The sequence below is a fragment of the Xiphophorus hellerii genome, chromosome 23 (genome assembly GCF_003331165.1).
Source record: "Xiphophorus hellerii strain 12219 chromosome 23, Xiphophorus_hellerii-4.1, whole genome shotgun sequence".
NCBI lineage: Eukaryota > Metazoa > Chordata > Actinopteri > Cyprinodontiformes > Poeciliidae > Xiphophorus > Xiphophorus hellerii.
Genome location: NC_045694.1, coordinates 29,657,360 through 29,682,645, shown reverse-complemented (window position 1 = coordinate 29,682,645; position 25,286 = coordinate 29,657,360). Strand labels below are relative to the sequence as shown.

The 25,286-nt window shown below is 38.5% G+C and overlaps 8 non-coding genes across 8 annotated transcripts; all 8 read left to right on the top strand.

Annotated features, from left to right (window-relative positions):
* Window positions 1-51: 51 nt before the first annotated feature.
* Window positions 52-124, top strand: trnav-aac (transfer RNA valine (anticodon AAC)). Its single transcript has one exon. It is a non-coding gene; the product is annotated as a tRNA-Val (tRNA).
* Window positions 125-671: 547 nt separating this feature from the next.
* Window positions 672-744, top strand: trnav-cac (transfer RNA valine (anticodon CAC)). The gene has a single exon. It is a non-coding gene; the product is annotated as a tRNA-Val (tRNA).
* Window positions 745-878: 134 nt separating this feature from the next.
* trnaq-cug (transfer RNA glutamine (anticodon CUG)) lies at window positions 879-950 on the top strand. Its single transcript has one exon. It is a non-coding gene; the product is annotated as a tRNA-Gln (tRNA).
* Window positions 951-1,430: 480 nt separating this feature from the next.
* trnav-uac (transfer RNA valine (anticodon UAC)) lies at window positions 1,431-1,503 on the top strand. The gene has a single exon. It is a non-coding gene; the product is annotated as a tRNA-Val (tRNA).
* Window positions 1,504-1,688: 185 nt separating this feature from the next.
* Window positions 1,689-1,761, top strand: trnav-aac (transfer RNA valine (anticodon AAC)). The gene has a single exon. It is a non-coding gene; the product is annotated as a tRNA-Val (tRNA).
* A 137-nt stretch (window positions 1,762-1,898) lies between these two features.
* trnaq-cug (transfer RNA glutamine (anticodon CUG)) lies at window positions 1,899-1,970 on the top strand. The gene has a single exon. It is a non-coding gene; the product is annotated as a tRNA-Gln (tRNA).
* Window positions 1,971-2,450: 480 nt separating this feature from the next.
* On the top strand, window positions 2,451-2,523 carry trnav-aac (transfer RNA valine (anticodon AAC)). The gene has a single exon. It is a non-coding gene; the product is annotated as a tRNA-Val (tRNA).
* Window positions 2,524-2,657: 134 nt separating this feature from the next.
* On the top strand, window positions 2,658-2,729 carry trnaq-cug (transfer RNA glutamine (anticodon CUG)). Its single transcript has one exon. It is a non-coding gene; the product is annotated as a tRNA-Gln (tRNA).
* Window positions 2,730-25,286: the final 22,557 nt, after the last annotated feature.

The window sequence follows — 25,286 nt, the reverse complement described above, 5'->3', positions numbered from 1 at the left end:
CTGACATCTTCAATTTTGGAACCTCAAACTGAAACATCACCTAACAGATCAGTTTCTGTAGTGTAGTGGTTATCACGTTTGCTTAACACGCAAAAGGTCTCTGGTTCGAAACCAGACAGAAACAACTTTTGTATGTTATGCTTTTCAGAGGGTGTAGTGAGACAACAAGTATCTTCCCCTTTGGTAATGGTTCTTATGCGCATCGACTTCAATGCAGAGATCTTTGAAATCAAGGCTACTTCGATAGCATTTAATGTGAAAATAGGAAGCAGTATAAGTCTATCCGTTTGTTCACCAAGTTACTGTGTGTCCTCCGAGAGGATCTGTGATTCAACTATATGACATTGTTCCATGCCGATAGATGACATTCGTCTTTAACAAATCTTGTACCCTCTACTGGGAACTCATCAAACAGAATGAGTTTCTGTAGTGTAGTGGTTCTCACGTTTGCTTCACAAACGTAAAGCAAAAGGTCTCTGGTTGAAACCAGACAGAAAAAATCTTTGTATGTACGCTTCATCACAGGTTGTTGAAGGTCAACAAGGGTCCCATGGTGTAATGGTGGCACTCTGGATCCAGCCATCTCAGTGCAAGCCTAAGGAGAAGCTTCATACTTTAATCTTACATCTTCAATTTTGGAACATGAAAATAAAACATCGCATATGAGTTCAGTTTCTGTAGTGTAGTGGTTATCACGTTTGCTTCACACGCAAAAGGTCTCTGGTTTGAAACCAGACAGAAACAGATTTTGTATGTCATTCTTTTCAGAGGGTGTAGTGAGACAAGTATCATCCCCTTTGCTAATGTTTCTTATGCGCATCGACTTCAATGCAGTGATCTTTGAAATCAAGGCTACTTCGATAGCGTTTGAACCTGTTGGTTCTATGGTGTAATGGTTAGCACTCTGGACTCTGAATCCAGCAATCTGAGTTCAAGTCTCAGTAGAACCTTTTGTCACTGCACCTGAATTCTTCAATATATTTTTGATTTCAGTGTTAGTTTTTGGACTACAATGTGAAAATAGGAAGAAGTATACGTCTGTCCGTTTGATCACCAAGTTACTGTGTGTCCTCCGAGAGGATCTGTGGTATAACTATTTGACATTGTTCCATGCCCACAGATGACATTCGTCTTAAACCAATCTTGTACCCTCTACTGGGAACTCATCAAACAGAATGAGTTTCTGTAGTGTAGTGGTAATCACGTTTGCTTCACAAACGTAAAGCAAAAGGTCTCTGGTTGAAACCAGACAGAAAAAATCTTTGTATGTACGCTTCATCACAGGTTGTTGAAGGTCAACAAAGGTCCCATGGTGTAATGGTGGCACTCTGGATCCAGCCATCTCAGTGCAAGCCTAAGGAGAAGCTTCATACTTTAATGTTACATCTTCAATTTTGGAACATGAAAATAAAACATTGCATATGAGTTCAGTTTCTGTAGTGTAGTGGTTATCACGTTTGCTTTACACGCAAAAGGTCTCTGGTTCGACACCAGACAGAAACAGATTTTGTAAGTTATGTTTCACTTCACTTACTTTGTTTCGTGTAGGTTCTCTTGTGTTATGGTGGCACTCAGGACTCTGGTTCCAGCCATCTCATGGCAAGACTGAACCCTCAAGAGAACCTTCATACTTTATTCTGACATCTTCAATTTTGGAACCTCAAACTGAAACATCACCTAACAGATCAGTTTCTGTAGTGTAGTGGTTATCACGTTTGCTTAACACGCAAAAGGTCTCTGGTTCGAAACCAGACAGAAACAACTTTTGTATCTTATGCTTTTCAGAGGGTGTAGTGAGACAACAAGTATCTTCCCCTTTGGTAATGGTTCTTATGCGCATCGACTTCAATGCAGTGATCTTTGAAATCAAGGCTACTTCGATAGCGTTTGAACCTGTTGGTTCTATGGTGTAATGGTTAGCACTCTGGACTCTGAATCCAGCAATCTGAGTTTAAGTCTCAGTAGAACCTTTTGTCACTGCACCTGAATTCTTCAATATATTTTTGATTTCAGTGTTAGTTTTTGGACTACAATGTGAAAATAGGAAGAAGTATACGTCTGTCCGTTTGATCACCAAGTTACTGTGTGTCCTCCGAGAGGATCTGTGGTATAACTATTTGACATTGTTCCATGCCCATAGATGATATTCGTCTTAAACAAATCTTGTACCCTCTACTGGGAACTCATCAAACAGAATGAGTTTCTGTAGTGTAGTGGTTCTCACGTTTGCTTCACAAACGTAAAGCAAAAGGTCTCTGGTTGAAACCAGACAGAAAAAATCTTTGTATGTACGCTTCATCACAGGTTGTTGAAGGTCAACAAGGGTCCCATGGTGTAATGGTGGCACTCTGGATCCAGCCATCTCAGTGCAAGCCTAAGGAGAAGCTTCATACTTTAATGTTACATCTTCAATTTTGGAACATGAAAATAAAACATCGCATATGAGTTCAGTTTCTGTAGTGTAGTGGTTATCACGTTTGCTTAACACGCAAAAGTTCTCTGTTTCGAAACCAGACAGAAACAGCTTTTGTATGTCATGCTTTTCAGAGGGTGTAGTGAGACAAGTATCATCCCCTTTGGTAATGTTTCTTATGCACATCGACTTCAATGCAGTGATCTTTGAAATCAAGGCTACTTCGATAGCGTTTGAACCTGTTGGTTCTATGGTGTAATGGTTAGCACTCTGGACTCTGAATCCAGCAATCTGAGTTCAAGTCTCAGTAGAACCTTTTGTCACTGCACCTGAATTCTTCAATATATTTTTGATTTCAGTGTTAGTTTTTGGACTATAATGTGAAAATAGGAAGAAGTATATGTCTGTCCGTTTGTTCACCAAGTTACTGTGTGTCCTCCGAGAGGATCTGTGGTATAACTATTTGACATTGTTCCATGCCCATAGATGACATTCGTCTTTAACAAATCTTGTACCCTCTACTGGGAACTCATCAAACAGAATGAGTTTCTGTAGTGTAGTGGTTCTCACGTTTGCTTCACAAACGTAAAGCAAAAGGTCTCTGGTTGAAGAGCTAGTATGTACAGTTCGCAATTGGGTGCACTGCCTACAAGTGTTCGATGGGGCTCTTGGGCTAGTTGTCTTGATGAAAAAGCTGGTACTACAATCACACACTAACAAGTTGGCGTTAGTGGGTGGCTCGTTGGTCTAGGGGTATGATTCTTGCTTCGGGTGTGAGAGGTCCCGGATTCAAGTCCTGGGTGAGTCCAGGCAATTCATTATGGGCAACAGAAATGTTAAAAAAGATGTTTTCAGAAGGAAAGCTCTCAATTTGATTTGTTGTTAAAATATTCCCAGATCTGCTGTCGAGAGAAACACAGGACTTTATCACAATCTGTAGTGCATGGTATAAAAATTATTTAATGGTCATCAACAAAGAAATTAATTAACCAAATGTCTTCTTCTTCTTGCTTCAGGTGTGGAAGTCCCAGTTTCAAATCCTAGATGAGCCCAGTTAATGTTTCAAACCTGTGATTTTTATATTTACTGTAGAGAACAATAACAGAATTTGTCACGATATACAGTGCATTTTAGTAAGTAGCTTACCTGAATGCTGATAAAGTACTTAAACCGTTTGTTAACTCAAGTATCTAAACTGTATATTGAGTTTTTTTGTTATGATAATTTGTGTTTTCATTTAGTATATGTGTACTGTTTGCTAATAGAGAACTCCAGTGTTGTATAACACCACACATCAACAAACAAGTGTTCAGAAAATAAAAACTGACAGGGAACTGTTTGGCAATTACTCCCTGAAAATTTGTACAAAAGATCTACATTTGGAAGAATGATCCACAAAAAAGCAAGACTTTTGAAAATAGAGTGGGGGAAAAAAGCTGCAAAAAGCAGATAAAATGTTAACGTCAGAATTGTACCGTGGGTTTTGTGAGCTCTTTTGTACAATCTCATCAAACACCTTGTGTTTTGTGTTGCAAATAAGCTGGAGTGAGTTTTTTTTTAAGAATAACATTAAAAAGGAGTCTCCACACTCTCTGTTTGAAATGCTTCTGTTCACTCCTTTAGACTTTATTCAGCTCACACACAGAACATCACGAAACCATATGGGCATGATCACCTCTGTCTGTACCGACGCTTCTCTCACCGGTGCTGTAGTGGAGATCACTCGCAACATGTTACACCAAGGAAAGCTCACTGCAAATAAAACTGAAAGTAGAAGAACACCTTCAGTTTCCCTCTACATTAACAAATTCTAATTATTTGTTAATTAGAAATTTTCAGATGTGATTAAAAAGCCAGATTAATCTAAAAGAGTTAATATGACTAAGGAACTTAGGATTATCTAAGAATAAGAAGATAGCAAATTATTGCATTATTCATGATTCAGAACAATGCAAAATATTGATTTCTCACTGCTCTGTTCAGGTTTACATTAAATGTGAAAGTTCACAAACATCAAGTGTTTCTATGTCAAGTCAGTACTATAGGTGTGCGATCAGTGTGCATATTGGTATCGATTCAATGACAAATAAATATAAGCCCAGTATCAGTGATAACAATAAAAAGGAGTAACTACAATACAAAAATAAAATACATTTTCAAAGTTACATATCAATATTATCACGCTAGTATTGATACGATACTGATTTGGTATTGATATTACTAATATTATGGATCAGTCCATCCACTTCTCATAGCAATGGCCTTTAGTGACTACAGCATATGTAGAGACGTCTGTTTGGATGCGTTGTCAAAACCAAGAATGATGGGATTATGATGTGATGCGCCTCTCTGAGACTTCGTTCATAATTTCACTAGAATGTTTAGCCATTGTTTAAGTGTGGATTCACAGCATTTGGCTTTGGTGCACAATTATGAAGCATGAGTCAGATAAAATGCTACACGACCGTTTAGACCACAGATGCTTTAAAACTATTGGATGCATATCCAAATTAGAGTCACTTGTTGAAGAGGCCCAAATCTGATTTTTTGAAAGGTAAAAAGATTGGAATTGGGTCATTCAGACTGACCTGAAAAAGTCAGATATAGGTCACATATGGGAAAAAAATGATAGCTATAGTCTCACAAGATCCATTAATACCAAAGATAGGCATTTTCTCCTGAACATTTCAGAATTATTAGCATTTGAATTGCTAAGTGACAGCAGTTCTGATTGAATCTAAGTAAGTATGCAAGCAACTAGTGTTTGTCATTGCATATGAGTACATTGTTACATTTGCAGCCATAAAATAATAATTATCAGCATCTGTACCTTGGCGCCTGCTGACACTCACATCTCCATTAGATCCAGCCGGAGCTGTTAGTAGACCCAGGAAACAGATCATGGCAGCTGTTGGGGAAACACGCCTTGTTTTGCTGGCGACATAAAAAGCTGCTGCTGACATCACTCTGCAACCACACACCTACTCGGGAGTTTTAAGTATTTCCATTTGTACTTAATAACAGGATTCAATGGAACTCTTAAGGGACCAAGCAAAATCCGCGAGCAAAGACTATCTTCCGCAGATCAGCCTTTCTGAGCTGTCACAGCAGCCTCCCTCTGGCTCATAAATAACTGCAATTTACCTCTGTCTTCTTATTAAGAACAGCTTCAGCTCTGCAGTTTATTGTTAGAGTTTTTATCTGGTACATATCTCACACCTTCAGTTTACCAAAGCAGAGAGGAAGTGAGCCTTGACTGACAAAACACTAGAAAGGATACAGTCCACAGCACAGAGTGGGACTATCAAACCTTTGTGGATCTGGACATGTTTTTAAGAGTTGAATACAGGATATGCAACATTAGAAAATAACACGAAAAGCTCCATAATAGCTCTAATGAGTTGTCACATGAAGGATGGAGCAAGGTTTCAGATAATATCTGCTTTACTTTGTATGGGAAATAGATGAACTGATGGATATAAGAACAATTCCAGTGTAACAAAATGACTTAAAACTGTGCACATGAAAGGGGCAACCGTAATTTTATTCTTAAGGAGATATTTGAAAGCCAAGCTAAACTTAAAAGAGCAGTGTCATCTATTTGTCTTCTATTGTGCCAATTTACAGCACAACCAAGGAACTGTTGCTTTCAGTAACAAAGTTATAGTAACAAATATTTAAAAGAAATTTAACTTTGTAATTTAATGCCTTGAAATTGGGCCTCTATCACTTTAAAAATTCTTGCTCTTTCTGAAATGCCGCCTTCAGGAAGTCATCATAGCACCACTTCTCTAATAACACTTTATCAACGTTTTTACCAACGTTGCACAGACAGAGAAGTAGCTCCTATGATGAGCTCAGCAGATGTGCAGTTCCACCAGATGATTGTTAATTGCTGCTGGCTAGTCTGAAGGAAATGAGTGGGGAGTTGCGGGGAAGGGCAGCTCTGTGAGGCGAAAGCTTAGAGGGTTGAAAACTGCAGCTCTGAGGAGCGGCGCCTCAAAGGCTGTGCTTGGTCTCGCCAGACAAGCATCGCCTTTGCCATGGAGATTAAAGGATTTCTGAGACATGAATGAAATAATCAAGGCAACAATCCAGGTATATTTTGATGAGGAAATAATATTATGATATTGTGTAAAGCTCAAAAATGTAAACTTTAAATAAAACAGACCCTGTAAAGTGTTTTATAGGCAGCTAATAAACTTTAAATGCACTCATGATCATACTTCTACTAATCTGCTAAGAGTGGATTATTAGCAATAAAAGTTTTGACCCTGTTGAGTGTTGTAACACATTTCATTGACACTAGCAGGTATCAGTATGGTTGAATTTAGCTCTTAGCACTTCAGCATTAGCTTCTGTTAAATACCATGTATTATAGCGTGATAGTTAGCGAAATATTGTTTATGATTAGTGCTTTACGGTTAGCAGTTAGAGCAACAAACCAGTGTCCACCACTGATAAAATTAATTTTAACGCATTGTAATGAATGAAAACATTTAAAAATGTTTTCATTCTTTACACAGCTTAAAGGAGTGAATCCTGTAAGCTGCAGTTGTTTCCGCTATAAGTGATGACAACAGATCTAACACTCCTCAGGTCATTCCTTAGGATTACAGCCACAATACCATACCATGTTCATCTTCTGCTTGGAGGTAAAAATATGGATAAATCAAATAGCAGAACCATAACAAGGTCGTCTAGCAGTATAGAGGGGAACCATAGTACTACAGTTTGCTGTAAGCAGTGAACAATCAGAGTACAGATCCATTTCAAGAGGCAAAAGATTAGCCTCCAGTGGAGTCTGTCATTGTGTGATTGTCAGAGGCGGACTGATACAAGCTTCCACAATTATGCGATGTGACAGAACATTTGTCTGGAGCCCATCTGCAATAGACTGCCGTCACCACAGAGACTTGCATAATTTGCAATCATAGTAGAGGTCATATGCGATTTTCATCTGATGCATCCATATCTATAATTTCTACCACAAATTACCTATCACATTATTCCAAACAAAGAGACTCTACTGCAGTATAACCATCTGGCACCGCCGTGATTTGGGCTAAAGGTTGTTGTTCTCTTTTAGTTTTTCTTCTTTCATCCTCATAGGCTCATTGAGGATACAGGCAAAATGCTGAAAGAAAGTCAGGTCGCTATCAGAGCAGGAAGACTTGAGAATAAGCAGAGGTTTGGAGGCTGGGTGTCACAGACCTGTGCTAGGCATTTATGACAGAAGGAAAAGTCGCTATTCAAGAAATATTAATTTGATCAATTTTGTTATATTTTCATGAAAGGTAAAAGAAAAGGGAAAAAAAATGTTTTAGTATCTCTTTTCACAACAGCAGAACTGTACATATGTATGTTTGACTTCAGACTTTATTATCACACCTGGTCTCTAAGCTGCACATTCAAGAAACCCCTTCAAATGTCTAACAAACTAAAGTGAGGAGGGGAGTGAACCGTCTCAGACTGATGTCAGTGAGTGGTAAACGGCTCCAAGAAATTTATCACTACACTTATTTCAGCCTAAAAGGAGTAAAGTTAGCTGCTGGGAGGAAAGGTGTGCCAACATTTCCTCAGTTGTAGAGGTGCACCGATTGCAGTTTTCTGGTAGATCACGTCTTGCTGATTCTGATTTTGGCCTGTAATTTTTTGTCTGAAAAGTTGCTAAATGTAGCAATGAAGTTGCTAAATTTGCAACAGTGGGCGACTATTGTTAACAGGAGCTGGTGGGCGGGTCTGTTCTCAGTATGGTATCAGCAGCTGATTTTCAGACCTTTGTGGAGGTAGATAAGACTGGTGGATAAGATCGGTTCCTCATGTTAGTCTCAGCCAATCGTCGATCTACCTAAATCAAGGAAATTTGGCCGATTGTATGAGCCAGTCATATTAATCTCTAACTTTCTTTTCCAGATAGTATTTTCTATATGGTATCTGATAAGCTCTTTAGCTCATTTGCAGTTTTTCTGCCAGCTGATATCTTTCAGTCTAGACCCCTGCTTTAGAATTTCTGTAAACCTTCAATAGTACAAGAAAAAAACTTGATCAAATGCACCTTTACTCTAGCCTAGCTCGTATGATTCAAATAGGTGATGGTTTAAGTTGGTTTGACTCATCATCTATGTCTGAACTGAAAGGTTTCTGCTTAGCTTACTAAGTCTACTTTAAGTTAGTGATGCTGTGTCATGAACTTGTCTACGACACGATGCTAGAAAGTCACACTCTGCAGAGCCACAAAACCATCCGATTATGCCAAGAGGAAGATCAGGGGACGCATTCTGCCTAAATGTCACTTTGCACCAGCAGCTATAACGGACACGTTTTGCTTAAGGTTGCAGTTAACTGAGCGTGCATGACTCTCGTTGCTCACGCAAACACTGAAGTTTTAATGAGGCGATGACAGTGGACTCACACAGGGTCTGCTGCTCATGCTGAGCAAGCGTCCAGGTCTGGCGACTGAGTATACGAGCAATATGCTGAAGAGACGTCAGACCACGCAATTATGTAACAAGTAGTCTACTATGAATGATGAGCTCACTCAAGACATACTGAGAACTAAACCCAGTGCTGCTCCAGCACCAAACTTCATTAACATTTGAGTTGGTCATTCCAAAGTGTCGGATCCACAACCCTTCAGGAAAATTGCAGACTACAATTGGCCAAAAGCGCAGCATAGCAGTCGCTCCAGCGTCTCCTCTGATGGCTGATAATGAGCTCTACAGCCATGGCATGCTGTGTAACCACCGACTAATGGATGCCATGCTGGAAAGAAAAACAGTGTGATTCAAATGGATCACCTTTCAGTAGTCATAATTTTACGGCTGATTAATTTATGTCAATACAATGTCACGGGGCAGCGTAGCGCATTTCATATTGCATGAGCCTTTTCTTTAGAGAATGTCTGATAAATAGCTGTTGCCTTCCTAAATTCGTCTCTTATCCCCGAACCACTTAGTCATGGTCCAGTCTCTCTGCTCTCTGCCTCTATGTGCAAATGGAGAACATTTGTGGCTCCTGATCCATATTTATTCCCACTTATTGGCTAAAAAGTGAATATGGAAAAAGAAAGCAGCGTTTATTGTGTCAGCTAGAATCTTTAATTCAGGAGCTCCATTTGAAACTGAAAGGCTTTCTGTTTTCATGACATCGTCATAGTGACTGTACATCACTCCTGTGTTTTCACTCTCAGTCATATAAGAACTTCAGTCTCATGTGGATTTGATGTAAAATATATGGAATTACTTGTGTATGGATCCATAGTTCAAAGTACAAATGTGCATTAGCCATACTAGGCGTGTCAGTGTGAAACTAGTTTATGTTCATTATGTTCAGCCATGTTCAGCTGGTGAGTGATAAAATCCAAATAAATCAGACCATTTCTATGAAACAGAAAAATGCATGGCTGAAGAAACAGTTTTATTACACAAAGCATCTCAAAACATATTCAGGAGAATGTCTCACAGGCATTCAAGTTTTCTTCAAATATCTTAATGCAATTCAACTGCAACATGAAAGTAAAGAAAATAAAGTCTGATTTGCATGTTTGCCTCACAGTGGAAACTGCTACAAAATAGCCAATGTACTGTACATTTATCAAAACTGTTGTGAAGAACTTGAAGACATATTTCAAGAATTAATAAAGATTCAAAAGTTTCTCAAATTTGTTCCCCACACAAAAATGCACCAAATGCAGCGTCTATGAGAGAGGAATGATTAGATGTAGCCTAATCATGCACGTTTTTATGCCAGTTTTTCACTGGCATAAAAAGTGTGACGGTAAATGACATTCCGTCACATTTATTTTGAAGAAGAAGAAAAAAACCTGTTGGCTGTTAAAACGATTGATAAAAAAAAACCAATAACAATGAAATATAGAATCTTCCCTGTCCGTTCCAGCCAAAGTACAAAGACTGAGCAGTAACTGAACCAGAGGCAACTTGTCATGCTTTACAATGTGAATTGATGCTCTTTTGACTGCGTCCATATTGTTTCCACCGCCTGCTGTTATCACTGAAAGCAGGTGTTCTCAGCTTCCTCTGAGCGACGATAAGCTGCAAGCCATTGATTAAAGAGGACCACAGCATTTCCATCGGATTTCAGCCGACAGACTATTAGCATGACTTATACCTGTAATTACCATTTGTTAAACACACCGCACACAAAGATCTCAGCTTCGTAGTCCCTTACTGAAACATATCTACATTTTCCACTTTGTAATGGATACAGAATTATTTCTATTTATGTTCAGTACAGATTACTGACTCATCACTACAAGTTTTTTTTGTGTGGTAATATTCAGAACATATTGTTCCATTTCAATATGATGCTGTTAAACAGCAACAGCAAGATTGAATTCATACCAAGGAGAGTCGATTTACATCCTAATGAGTAATTTTCTTTTGAAGATTGAACACCACAGCTGTTCTGCTTCTTGAATGTTGCTTGGAGAGAAAATTATGTCATTTAATTTAGAGACCTCTGCAAATGCATAAGGCTTATGGAATTAAAAAAAGAAAATAATTACAATTCAAAAAAAAGAGGGCCAACTCTTGACTAGTTTATGATTATACAACCAACAAAAAGGAAATCATCTGTATGGGGGAATTTTTCTACCATAATCCAAGAGCATGCACTTTCACTCTGAAAAACAGGATTTCAAGTCTATTGTTCTTCAAACTTTTAATACTTTTGCTTACATTATGAAAGTAGGATTTCATGTCTTTCTTCTCAAGACTTGTAACGCTTGTACTCAAAACTTCTCGCACTCACAGTATCTGCTCGGACTCTCTGAAAGCGCCTTTTGGCACAGTTTTGTACTTTCATTCTGCAAGGTGGGCCATAAGTTTCCATACATAGAAAAAAATAAAGATTTTATATTGGACAACCCTTTTTATTGTTGTGGGACTCTGTGTAATCGCTCCACTGCTTGGACCACTTCATGGTTGATCTACAACATTTCCAGTTTTCTGAAACTTGCAAATAAGTTTTGCCACAGTATGGTGTGTGATGCTCGTTCCATGATTTCTGTTAAAGTTTCGTGCAACCATGCGACTGCTTCCCGATCCAGCCATCAGTATCATTTCAATTCTTTGCTCTTTAGTCAAACACATCTTATTGGGTATCTGAAATATAAAAGAAATATACATTTGACATTCTCCTATGTATGGAAACTTATGGACTTATGGCCCTCCCTGTATATAGTGTATATACAGTATATATATATACTGTATATATATATACTGTATAGATAGATAGATAGATAGATAGATAGATAGATAGATAGATAGATAGATAGATAGACAGACAGACAGACAGACAGACAGACAGACAGACAGACAGACAGACAGACAGACAGACAGATAGATAGATAGATAGATAGATAGATAGATAGATAGATAGATAGATAGATAGATAGATAGATAGATAGATAGATAGATAGATAGATAGATAGATAGATAGATAGATAGATAGATAGATAGATAGATAGATAGATAGATAGATAGATAGATAGATAGATATGAGTATAAGTGTTACAAGTTTTGAGAAGAAAGACATGAAGTCCTGCTTTCAAAATCTGGGAAATAGAGAAGATTCTGAGTATTTAACCCTTTCCAGTTCTGGAATAAATTTGTTAAAATGTTGATCCATTACATTCCAGGAGGTTTAAAATAGGAAGTATGTTGATAATGAAATGTAAAAATGGAAAATAATAAAACTTGAGAAAGTTGGTCGGATTGTTAGTTTAAATCTTATCTCTATGATGATGGAGAAGTTGGATTACCTAACTGTGTTTCCTGAACTTAAAAAAACAACCATCTTCTGAAATTAATATTTTACCTGGAGAGTTTCTCAAAATATGCAATATATATATACTGTATATCTCCCTGCATTTTTGACACCATGACAAGATGACCACACCACCTACATTGCTTCTCTGCTTCAGTTAAGCACATCAGAGTCTGCTACATCTCTATCACTGTCCCAAGACCTGACTGAACAAATACCACATAGCCAACAATCTTAACCCATGCTCCTTCTGACCCCATTGCAAAACAGCAACAGGATGAAAATAAATATTGTTTATATATTTCAGCCAGTTTTACTTATCGAACTGATACGATATGTTAACACATAACCATCATCAGCTGATGACGATGTTGATGGCGATATACAGTATAATGCATCCCTAGTGCAGAGTTATGCTGTATCAAAACGTCAGTGCTGAACGTAATTTCTCATCTACTGTTCTTTTAGTACCAAACATCAGGCAGGTATTTATAAGGCAACAACTGAGACTACAACAACTTGCCTTTTATTTTCTGACAGTCAGGTATTGTCCAATTTGGTAATTTTGACCAAAATGACTAATTTTGCTAACAGCTGCCGTTGGTACTTAAAACTTATCCATAACCAAACCTGTTGTTGCACAAACTGATGACAAGAATGAGAAGTTTTCCCAACAATAAACAGGTATACCAAACAAAGACTGCCAGTCCATCATCAGACAAAGACACACATTCATATCGAAGGTCAATTTAGACTTTTTTATGCAAAATCAAAAACACAACAAAATCCATAAGGAAAGTTAAGATTCAAACTTGTGACATTCTTGCTGTGAGATTAACTGTTTGTACTAGAGCTTGAGATCTGTGATCATATACTATATTTCCCCAATACTTTTGTAAAATGCATTTCATGTAGTATTACAAATGCCCTGATACATCTCCCATGCTACAGCACGCTGACTGAAACCATTTATTGTTATATTTGCACTAACATAATGCTCAACAAGGCTCACCTTTAGCAGATCTTCAGTGACTCAGAGCATACAACATCATTAATCACAGTGTCAAAGCTTATTCCCCTGACAAGGTCAGTCTCACTGGCTGGCTACAGAATACAGACAGATACTTCTTCATTTTACTCTGACTCAGAAAGCTCTTTGCTTAGATTTATGAAAGAATTGGCAAAGTCGGCTTCCACCATTTGGAGGATGTACTTACTTTACAGCAAGCTCAGTGATGCATCTTTCAGCTGCCGGTAAGTCACAAACAACATCTTCATAGAACCTCACTTAACCTTTTAAGAGCTCTTTGTTTTGAGAGATCTGTTTGAAAACGTCATACGCAATATGAATTTAATGTCTCAATATATATAAGAGATTTATTAGGCCTGAGCAGCAAAAGCGTTGCTAAGGCCTATTAGAATTCAAATGTTTATTACTTTTCTCTTCCAAAAAGAAGAGCCATTTTGGGAGGCAGCAAATCTCAGATTTGGGTTTTCCCATGCGAATGCAAATACATAAAAAGCCGATGTAGAGGAGTAATTTATTTATCACATTGTGTTACATTGTTGCCATGGAAAGCATTTGGAACTGCCTTGGTGAAATGTGCCATATAAAATAACTTGACTTCTCTTTTTGCTTTTCCATCACGTCACAAAGGTGTTACTCATTTTTTTTCATCAGATACCTTTTTTCAAGTGTATTACATTAAATCATTTGTATTTGCTTGGTTTTCTTTGATTGCTAATAAAATTCAAAATCTTTCAGTGTGCCAAATAGCAGAACAAATCTGTAATGTGACAAGGGACGGACTTTGGTTCCGCTTTGCTCTCAACGAAGACGTTTAAAAAAATAAATATAAACAATAAAGTATAAAAAAAATGTGGTTCTTTGTTATTTTACAAATGAGGACGACAAGGATGACTTAGTGTTAAAATGCACATCAGTCTCGGCACTCTGACTATTTAAGAGAGCCCTGGGGGAAAACACCAACTTCTAGTAGTTGATTTTAAACCATTAGTGAAGGAACTGAGTTGCCATGGCAATTGAAGAGGGGTTTACTCCCTCTTTTAGAGGTTAATATTTCTCCTAGAATAGGCGTACCATACAATAAGCAAACAGTTTGAAACACACAAAGAAATACATGCAATACTAACAGAATTTGTAAACACTCATTAGCATATGGTGTAGCATAGCCACCGTCGCTGGCTGGCCAACACATCCTGGAACCTTCATTCCACAGAGTGCATTGGAACCAGTCCGGCAGACAAACACAGTCTCCATGTTTGCTGGGCTCCTCAGCCAGGGAAAGATTCTTCCCTATAGAGGAAGATTAACAGAAACGATTCAGTGTCCAAACATATTTCAGTCCTCTGGAAAATGAATTGAAAACTGGAACCTTGATGATCTGAATGCCAGCAAAAGAAAGGACCAACATTCTTGTAAACATAGGCGTTCTTCTAGATGTTCTATTTTAAATGAATGTTACTTGCATTGTAGTTTTTTCCTCATTTTGAACCCCCACCCCTCCTCTTCCCCCACCCCACCCCCTAACATTTTGGCATGTAATCTCCGCAGTTTGCCCATCGTCTTTTAGTTTCAGCATTTAGAAATAGCCTTCATTGTCCAACAGAGGGGAAATTCAGGATATTTACTGTTGATGACATAATCACAGCGGTATGCAAACGTTAAAGCTTAAATTCAAAAGCAGCAGATTGTTCTCTCTTCCCTGAGTGTGGTGCAAACACTGAAGTGTACCTGAAGAGCACAACAGCAGAATACCCTGGGGAGCAGACAACAGCATTCCCAAGCATTTGTCATCTTAAATGGCAGCGTTGTGGAACAGCCATATGTTTTGGATGCGACTGATACGTGCTTTTTAAAAAAATTTTCCCTCCAATGTCTGCTAGCCAGAATGCCGTCAGAGCCACTCAGCTGAGCCTCAGCTCGCCTCTCAGACCGCTCAGAGCAAAGCACTTCATTCATGAAAAAACAAAAACAATCCTATTTTCTGTCCTCACACAAAGATGACATGTTTGTTACACTGAGAGATTTTTGTGTGGAAAAGCGAAGTTGTCACTCTAACTTGGCTATACAACAAACAACAAAGCTGGTTTATTGTTTTTCAGACATCACAGCAGATTTCAAAATGGCTGCCCTTCCTTCAGTCTCAGTCCACATGTACACACACCTCAAACCCAGCATTCTCAATTCAAATCGTCCAATCACCTCAGCCTGCCAGAGCTGGAAAAGAAAAAAAAAGACTTTTGCATAAATATTGTTAACATTAACAATTAGCAACAATTAACAATTAATACATTTTGTGTATATAGATGAACAATTTACAACTCAATTTGTTCTTTGAATTACTTTGACTTTGACTTGTCAACCAATCAAAGTCCTGCTCTGATCAGCTCACTTCCTATATCTGGAACACAAGATGGCTGCCACAGAAGACACACTACATGGTAGCAACAGACATTTCAATAGCGCTCTGGCACACAACAGGATTGTTTTTTACAATTAATCCCAAATGCTGAAATTAAAATAGAAAAGTTAGAGGACGTGGTGGTTCTTAACAGCGTTATGAGTTCAGTCGTCAACCAGAGCACATCAACACAAAGAGGCAACAAGTTGACGATGGTTTTCTGTTTCTGTAAATTCCTTCCTTAGAAAAGATCCTCACTCAGAGAGAAGCATGTTTTTTAACAGCTTTTAGAAATGCTGAGACATCTAGTTGTTTAAAAATCATTAAGTTCTGCATATTTTAGTTATCTAGCTTACTAAAACCAAGTTAACTCCATGTTAGAGTGATTAATGGTACAATCCTACCGGCCCTATTTAGTTCACTTTAATCAAACTCAAGTTTGTTTGCCTATAAAATTTGTTTGTGGAGTTTTGAAGACACAATCAAAACACTGATGTGGACCAAAAAAGCAAATTCGGGGTCTGACTAAAAACCTTGACATCGGTTCGGTTGAAGTGAACTCTGATACAGTTCAAATGCATATCTGAACGCCATGCGGACCGGAGACCGCTCCAAAAGCAGGAAGAAGACTACAGTGCAGGGTATTCTGGGTAAATACAACCAAATCAAATGTGTGTGTCACAGGCCATTGTGGGAGAAATGGGTTGTGATCTTTTGCCAAAGACGAAAGAGAAATTCTACAACTGCTAAAATCTGACGCCACTCCGTCTGTCTTTACATTCTGTAAAGAAGGAAGTTGAGCTCAGGGTCTTCTTCAGAGGTTTTGATGTCCTTTCCTTCAGGAGGCGTTGATGCCGGAGGGGAAGAGACTGTTCAAAGGGTTTGGATCATTTCACTCAGTGTAATTTGAAAGCGAATTACACTAGTTGAAAATAGAGCAAAAGTTGCAACTTCGTTCCCAAATCAAACCAAGTCTACTGGACTATCAGGTGAGAAAACACCCATAGAGTGACCAGCAACACTGTTAAATATTGATTTATATTGATAAATATTGATTCAAAGAAAAGAAAATGTTGAACTTAGTAACTCGTATGTTAGGTCGAAAACAGTCACCCAACAATTGCAGAGGGACAGTTTCCTAAGTTTCAAATGTTATGTTTTATTTCTAAACTGCTTATGGCTGAACTGAAAGATGGACTTTTAGCAGCTTTGCAGAAACAATTTGGCTTAAATTTTGGATAAGTTTTAAAATTGCAATATGGATTTTTATTGGGTTAAAGAATGTGTTTGTAAAACCTGTGTTTTTATTTACCTAACAGCAAAACCAAGGTACAATTCCTCCTTTGAGACAAAGCCTCATGGAGTAAGAAAACCGCTGCTGATTGTGATGCTTGTAGAAACTCTGCAGGGGTTTTTCTGTTAAATCATTCCTCTTAGTGGTGTAATTGTGATATATTGTCTTGTGTGCCAGAATTGGTGAATTATTCATTATGTGAAAGATTGGAACAATTCAAGTCAATGCATCCTAGAAGACTACCTAGAAGTTCTGGGCTTAAGTTCTTTTTAATCTCTTGGCCAGACGGAACTTTGTTTTTCTTCCTGAGTAAAAATAAAAGCAAGGTAAGGTACTTGTATTTATATAGCACAGTTTCAGCAACAAGGTAATTCAAAGTGCTTTACAGGAATTAAAAGGAAATACAAACAAAATAACAAACCAAAGGAAAGAGCAAAAGAAGAAAAAGTATCTAATAATGTTGAGCCAAAGTAAATAAACTAGATGCTCCTGTTCAGAGTTGGTAGATAAGTATAAGTAAATATCCTCTGGTCTAATTCCTTTTCTGGATTAGAAGGAGTCTAAAAAGTATTTGCTATGGTAGTTTTTCTGGATTCTAGGTTTGTTCTGATCCCTGTTCTGGGTTGCTAAATAAGTATAAGTAAGTAAGTATCCTCTGGACTTCTAAGTGTGCTCTAAATTTGTAAAAGTAATGAGTACGCTACAGTTTCTAAGTAATAATAAAAACTAAGTGTTCCTGTTTTGGAAGATTCTTTTTTTCTGGATTCTAAGTTCATTCTAATTCATTTTCTGAGTTGCGATAATAAGAGTCTCTCTGCATAATAATCTAAAAATGAATCTAAGAAGTTTAATATTGGTCTAAATAGTGAGTACTCTAGTTTCTAAGAAATAAGCTAAAGAGTGACTAATAAACTGGAGTCTCTGGATTCCAAGTTTGTTCTAATACATTTTCCGGGTTAATAGTGAGTATTCCACAGTTTCTAACAAGTAATAACAAATAAACAAGAGGGAAGGACACATTAGGAAAGTTTGCACACTCATCATTCAGGCAAAACAAAGACATGGGTGGAGGTTTTGACATCAAGAAGTGTATGTGCTTGCAGTTTATGTGCATAACATTTATATTGCCATGATAACCATGTAGCTCAGCATGGGTTCGGCATGAGTCCGATATGATGGTGTTATCAAGTAATATGTCCTTGGAAGTGCCCACCTTCACAGTCACATGGCTGATAGGAGGAAGGGGTGAGGTGGGAAAGAGTGTTTTGTTTACACATCTTCAAGGAGACTGGAAATAGGCAGCCCTTCCAAGACCACACAAGAAAGCCAATTTAGATACAGAATGTCTTAGGTCGGGTAGATATTAATTTTCAATCTCCCATAAAGTCTCACCGATACATCTCAGTTTCCAGTTATCCAAATGAGTGTGGCCGTTCCCCTGAACTGAAACCATCAACTTCTCCAAGATTGATTCCATCCCACCAGTCAGCCTTAGTGCCCTCAGCTGGGCTGCAGGTCTCAGCAAGACTCGCATCCAACTTGCGTTTCTGTCCCACAACATACATCTGAGTGTCTGCTATTTGTGACATATGTCTTTGGAGAGTTTGTGTTGGCCTCATGAATGAAGAATGTGCTTTCTGTGTGTTTTATACTCCTGCAGGTCCAGTTCTAACTAAGAGCACCAGATGTGGATAATTAAGGTTTTTCTCTCACCACGTTTTGCATGTCTATATCTATATTTTATATGAAATTGAGATAAAACTGTTACACCGAGGTAATAAAAATGCTGGACTATTTTCTCAGTGTGTAAAAATCACCACACACACTACCAGTAGGGTGAGATGTCTGTCACACATTTGTGAGATAGCAGCAAAATTATATCCGTTGATCCCAACAGAGCAGAGCAGCTTCCACTGGCTGTAAAAAGCTCATTCTGACACCAGATTCTCTGATTGGTCTGTTTCGATGTACTGTTGTATGGTGAGATATTTTTTTCTACTTCCAAAAAGGTCCTCCTCACCGACCTGTTGCATAATCAAGTGGCATTGCACACGAGTCACAACTAAAACCCACTCTAACTGAAAAGTGGTGCAGGGAATCACCTCATACACAAGATGAATAACACCAGATGCTAAAAGATTTAGAAGAAATATTAGTTCATTTAAGCCTAAAAGCAAAGAGGATAAACAGTAAGAAAATTATTTAAAATTTGTTATTCATGTTGCATTAATTATTGCATAATTTTATTTAAGAAAATTGCAATACATACATCAGTAATCAGCTAGTGAGCCTTGTGGGATTTATTGGTTGCTCCCACATCCACCACTAGGGGGCTTTCCCGCTCTCCTCTCATTGCATTAATAAACTGTTGGTGAAGCAACTGAAAATCCCTCCTGCTATTCTTTCTCCCCTATTTTCAGTTCATGTTAATCAAATGTTCATGTGTTTTTAGTGTGAACATAAAGACATTGTATTGGTGATTTTTGTGCTTCTGTGAACTTTATAGAGCATTTTATTATAGTTCTATGTGTAGTTTGACATGATGTTTCTGTGTCAGTTGTGTACAAGATAATGGCCGTTAAGATAACGCAGGAGATAGAAAACTATCATTACAGTGCGCAGAAACATGTCAAAATACATATAGTTGAGATATTTGGCAGCCTATTATTATAATGGCTTTCTTAATTAGCTCTGTCCTCCATTTTGTGATATGGAGCAGCACTTAATGTTATGTCATGATTCCTCAAGCCCTCACCCTTTCCTTAAGGCTAAGTTCAGCCACCCTCAAGTGGAAGCTCATTTATTCGACTTGTAGAGGTTATAACATTTCCATACTAATAACCAATATCTATTTATAACCGGTCATGAAGAAACTCATCAGATTTGAAAAGCCTTCCTTTCCTCCACTTGAAAAGTTCCACCTTGCAGTTCTGAACCTACATGTCCTACATTTGGTCAATCCTTAGATGTAGCTGGAACAATATGTCCACATTAACCATTTCCCTTCCAGCAGCGAGTTAAAAAGCTACACAGCTGTATTATGAGCAAGATGTTTACTTTATGTTGTTAATAGAGTATTTGTGCTGTGAGCAACAAATATATAAATATCTTTCCTGCATCTCCCCATAAATTTTTCTTTGCTATGAGCAAAGTCTATTTTAAGAAGCGTCTAATTATCACATCTAGCTGGCAGCTTGGCTATTAGTTAATTATTCTCGATGGCAACAAGTATTTACTGATGATTACTAACCTGTCGGCATAATGCTAAGATATTGTAGTCTTAATTATGTATGTTTGCATTCATTAATCCATTAGTTTTCCCTCTTTGTGTGAGAACAGTAATAAATGCTGCAAAGCTGAAAGCAAGCAAAGACACGTTGCATTAATTCTCTTTACTGAATGGAATTTTTAAGATAAAAATTAACATAATAATTTGAAAAGGTAGGAAGTATTTTTATAAACAGCAGCGCTTTTTAAACCATTTTTCCTTCATTTTAGTCAGTTGGGAAATATATAGATACATATCTTTGAACTTGATTTTTATGTTTATTTTATGATTCCTTCAAAGATCTTCTGGGCATATCCTACCAGATATACTGTATATACCCGATGGCTAGGGAATGCCCCTTTCTTTTTTTTTCTTTTTTTACCCCTCCAGGGGGTCTTTTGTGGGCTCTAGTGTCCCTTATATGATAGTAGGCTGACAGGAAACGGGGAAGGAGAGGGGGGAAGACATGTGGCAAATGTCGTCGGGTCCGGGAGTCGAACCCGCGACGGCCGCGTCGAGGACTCAAGGCCTCCAAATACGGGTCGCGCTAACCGCTATGCCTCCACCGCACGCCCTGGAATGCCCCTTTTAATCCAGATGAGCAGAAGGTCTACCCTTTGAAGAAGCTCATTTCCATGATCTTTTTTTTTTTCCAGCAATTGGCCCATCTCCCGCTCTGACCTGTCCTTACTTGTGAACTAAACACAAAAGTCTCCATTGTCAAAGTCTCACTCCAACTAGAGCCGGTTTGGTTCTAGTTGGGTGTGTCTCCATCTGCAGTGTGCTCCCCACTATGTGGATGTGAATATGGGCAGGAATGTGCCCAGGCCATGAGCTGTGGCACCGATTAGGTCATGTTGCTTGTGGCTGTCAGTTCTTCCAAAATCTCTTGGTATATTTGTTCATTGTGGGTTTTTCCGTCTATTTGACACTGTATGTGCTCTTCCACCACTTTTGAAGAAAATGTTGACCTCCAAAACTTGATGATGGAGATACTGATTTGCGGCTCACCATCTTGCCAGCTACTAGGGCAGGAGTGGGCAACTCCAGGTCTCTACTTCAATACACCTGAGTCAAATAATGAGGTCATTAGCAGGACTCTGGAAAACTTCACTGCTCTTAGAAGGTGATTCAGCTGTTGGATTCAAGTGTGTTGAACTAGGGAGTCATCTAAGCATTGCAGGACACTGGCCCTCGAGGACTAGGATTTCCCACCCCTGTACTAGGGTCAAGATGTTGTTGTTCAAGGAGTTTGCAACCACTATCCAGGGTCATCGAGTGACATAAATCCACAGGCCAGTCAACATGTGCAGTCTGCTGCCAATCAAATCACTTCTGCGCATTACCCGGCTGAGGTGGTTCCATGAAGCATAGAGGAACTGTGCGGGACCTACAAATGGAGATGAATCTGGCTGTGAAAGAATGGGTAAAGCAAGACCTGTGGAGAAAGGTCTAAGTTACCTGAACTATTCTGCTTGAGGCTCCAACAAGCCAAGACCAAGAGGAATGGATACATGATCTGTATGGGAAAAGTTAGCCTCACACATGCTGAAGACTGTTAACTAAATCCCTCTCTTCCTATCTCCATTTCCATTGATAATATGATTATGCAATTTGACATTTTGAAATAAATTTGCCTAATGGAAACATGGCAATTTCAAAAAGAAAAACTCTTGGTTTTTCAATAAAAAGGTTTTGACATTAGGATGAGGTGGTTTATTGACTGTATCAAAATATGTTTATTTCACAAAAGTGCAATGTAAACATCTTTTTTTGCAACAAACGAGTCACATGATGAACAACCAGATGTTTCCACTGGCTTAAACCATGAAGGCGAAGAAGACAAGAAGTAGTTGGAGGATAGTGGCGTGGCATGTTTTTAAATTATTCATTGCATGAACAAAGTTATGAAACGATTAAATGATTGCATTTCCTATTTAATAGAAAGAAAACACTTGCAAAATTGTATTTTTTCAACATTAATGAAATATAGACAAAGGTTTGTGCACATTTGTAATGGAAACGCAGCTCATCGCTACAAATACTGGTCCAAAAGACAGTCTTGCTGAAGTCTAACTTAGCCCAAAGAGCTCGACTCTACTAAGGCATAGCTTTAATTTTAATGATGCAAAGACTGGATAGCAATTAAAGGGGCCCCTAAGAACCTGGTCCCTGATTCAGCCCAATCGAGATGCCTGGGGAGAACAAGGTCAGGAAATGTGAACTGAACAGGGTTCACTGTTCCATGACCAGGTGAACAACACACAACTAAACCTGAGTCTGAGATTCATAGAATGGAATGTCACTATATGCTGCTGATCCTAAATGACTCTTCTTCATTTTGTTTCTGGGTTAAGCTGAAACTGTAAGCCTGTGTTTAAATTTAAAACATTGTTCACTTCCTTTATTTTCCTCTGCATACCTTGACCATGTGGGTCAAGAGTTTACTCCATTCAGCCAGACCTAGCCGTTTTTGCTACATGACCCCGTCTGAACCTGTAAATTGCATTTAGCTGCTTGCAGCCCTTCATGTCTCCACCTATAAGCTCCAGTTCTGATTATTGTGTTTCTGTTGTGCCCCAGGGTTTCTTTTCTTTCCACTTATCACTTCCTCTATGTGGAAATCTCTCTTGTGTTTCTTCAGCTTCCCTTCCACCCCAGCAAACAAGAAGCAGGAAGTGGTTGGTTCTCTCAACAGATTGTAATGTCACCAAAATATTTAAATTTATTATTTCTGTTAATTTTGATTATTGTGGATAATAGCATACTAACCATGCAAAATTACATTTCTCTGAAAATTAGAATACTTTATAAAATAAATAGAAATAATTTGTGTCAAACAGCTGCTGGTTATTGGAGTTCATTTTGCATTGATTACTGCATCAGTGGGCATGTTTCCATCAACGCTTTTTTTATGTATCACATAAGAAAAGCATTCAAAGCAGTGAGCAGCAGTTAAGTCAGTTTCCTCCATTCCAGGTAAGACGCCTCTGTTCTCTCAGGCTCAGGAATGGCTGAACATAACCGCTGTGATGGTTTTATCTCATTTCTTGGATATGTGCATGCGGTGGCTCTCCAATTTCTAACTCCATCTGCTGGTCTTGTGAATGTTCCCCAAACTCGTTCATTGTTGTTGTTTTTTCACAATCATTTCAAGGTTGTGTTTTGGGTGATGGTGGTAATAGTGGTAAGGCTTTGTCTCTCAGTTGGTGGGTTGCTTGTTCGAACCCCCACACCGTGGTTTTGACTACTGTCACTTCAGCTGGTATTCCCATGACTGTGTAGGTTTCCATTATCCATAAAATTGCAAAAAATCTAAATTAGGAAAAGGATTTTTTTAATTGAAGCATGCCAGCTTACTTTTTTTTTGATAAAAGTTTTTTGCACTAAGATGAGGTGTTTTTTTTCAGCCGTATTGAAATAGATGTATTTCACCAAACTATAATATAAACTTTTATTTATTTCTTTTGCATCACACGAGTCACAAGTCTTACTACTGGCGAAAACGTCAAATAAGACGACAGGAAGAAGTATGAGGATGATGTGGGGTTTTTTGGACAATGTGCAGCTGGCTTCACCTGAGCTCTCTCAGCATTACACAGTTCATAAAAAGTTGTGTCATTCTAATGTGTCGAATTCATAGCTGTAATAAAAAGTTGCCAATTACAATTTCCCCAAAACGCCACATAAGAAGCCACTCAGGTATAAGAGCTTGTTACATCAACATCTCCCCTGATGGCTGATATATGATGAGCCACCATCAACCACGGCTAAATTATGAATATATTTCCTCTAACTTTTTGCTTCTGTTACCATGATTTTTAATGGCTTATCGTGTGAACAAGCTTATTGACGGATGATTTTAATTTAATTTCTTATTTAATGGAAACAGGGCAATTGTGCATATGGATTTTTTTCAACCTTAACAGAATATAGACACTGATTTGTGCACATCTCTGATAGAAACACAGCTTATTGCATACAATTCATTTCCCTTTTTTCAAAGTGATATGTAATACTCAAATTTTCTGAGAAACTGAAATTTAAATAGTCATCAGGTGGAAGTCATAATCACTTGAATTGTTCCCTTTGTAGACTCAAGTAATGAGTCTACTTGACTTTCACTTTTTAATTGAAATACTAAAGTTTTTAGTGATGTAATTTTTGTTAGGTTTAGGTGGAGAAGCTTAACGTGACCAATAATTTCTGCTGTTTTTTTGTTCACTCTTAGCCCACACACGCAGGAGCTGAACGCAGGATAACCCAAGCTTTGCTGGTTGGGCAGCCGGGTAAACCAATTAGCTGGCTTGAAATTGCGCCAACATTTAGTTGTCCTTTTTCTTTACTCCTGTTTCCACTCTCTGTGGGAAGAGACGGCATTCAGCGTTGCCAAGGAGAGAAAACAAACGGACTCACTGAAAGGCCGAGAGAAAAGGAGACAAAGAGGATACTTCGAAAAGTGGGATGAAACAATTGGAGCAAGATGGGAGGGAGAAAAGAAGAGTGGAATGTGTGAAATGAAGCTTGGAGGATTGGCGAGGACAGACAGAGGGTCGGCTTGGGCAAAAGAGACATTGAAAAGTGACGGCCAAGGCTGGCGCCGACAAGTTCCAGCTGCTGAACCGAGACAGAAGTGGGAGAGAGACACAGAATTGAAAAAGAAAGAAACAGAAGGGGGGGGTTGAGGGAGTGCCAATGTTAGGGCATAGAATTCAGGTAATGAGGCATTCAGCTCTTCTGGAGAGACACAGCTGAGAGACTCTTGAAGCACAGCCGCTGGAGAGGGGAAGGGAAAGAAGACCCTGTTTGATAGGAGCTCATCAAGGAGAGATGGAAAGGTGAGAGAAACAGGCATAATGGAATAATTCAGCAGAGTGAACGCATCTGACCTGAAAACGATCCCTGAAATTCGTCTCTTCTTAAATTGAATGCAGTTAAACAGTTGGTGAAAATATTCTGCGGATTCTGCTACAACAAAGTTTTGTAGTAGACCCGAAAATCTTTTACCGGCGTTGAGCCGGAGGTTCTGAGGAGCTGTCCATGAATGCACATGAAGATCTTCACCCCACTGACTGACGCTGGCAGCAGTCTACTAAC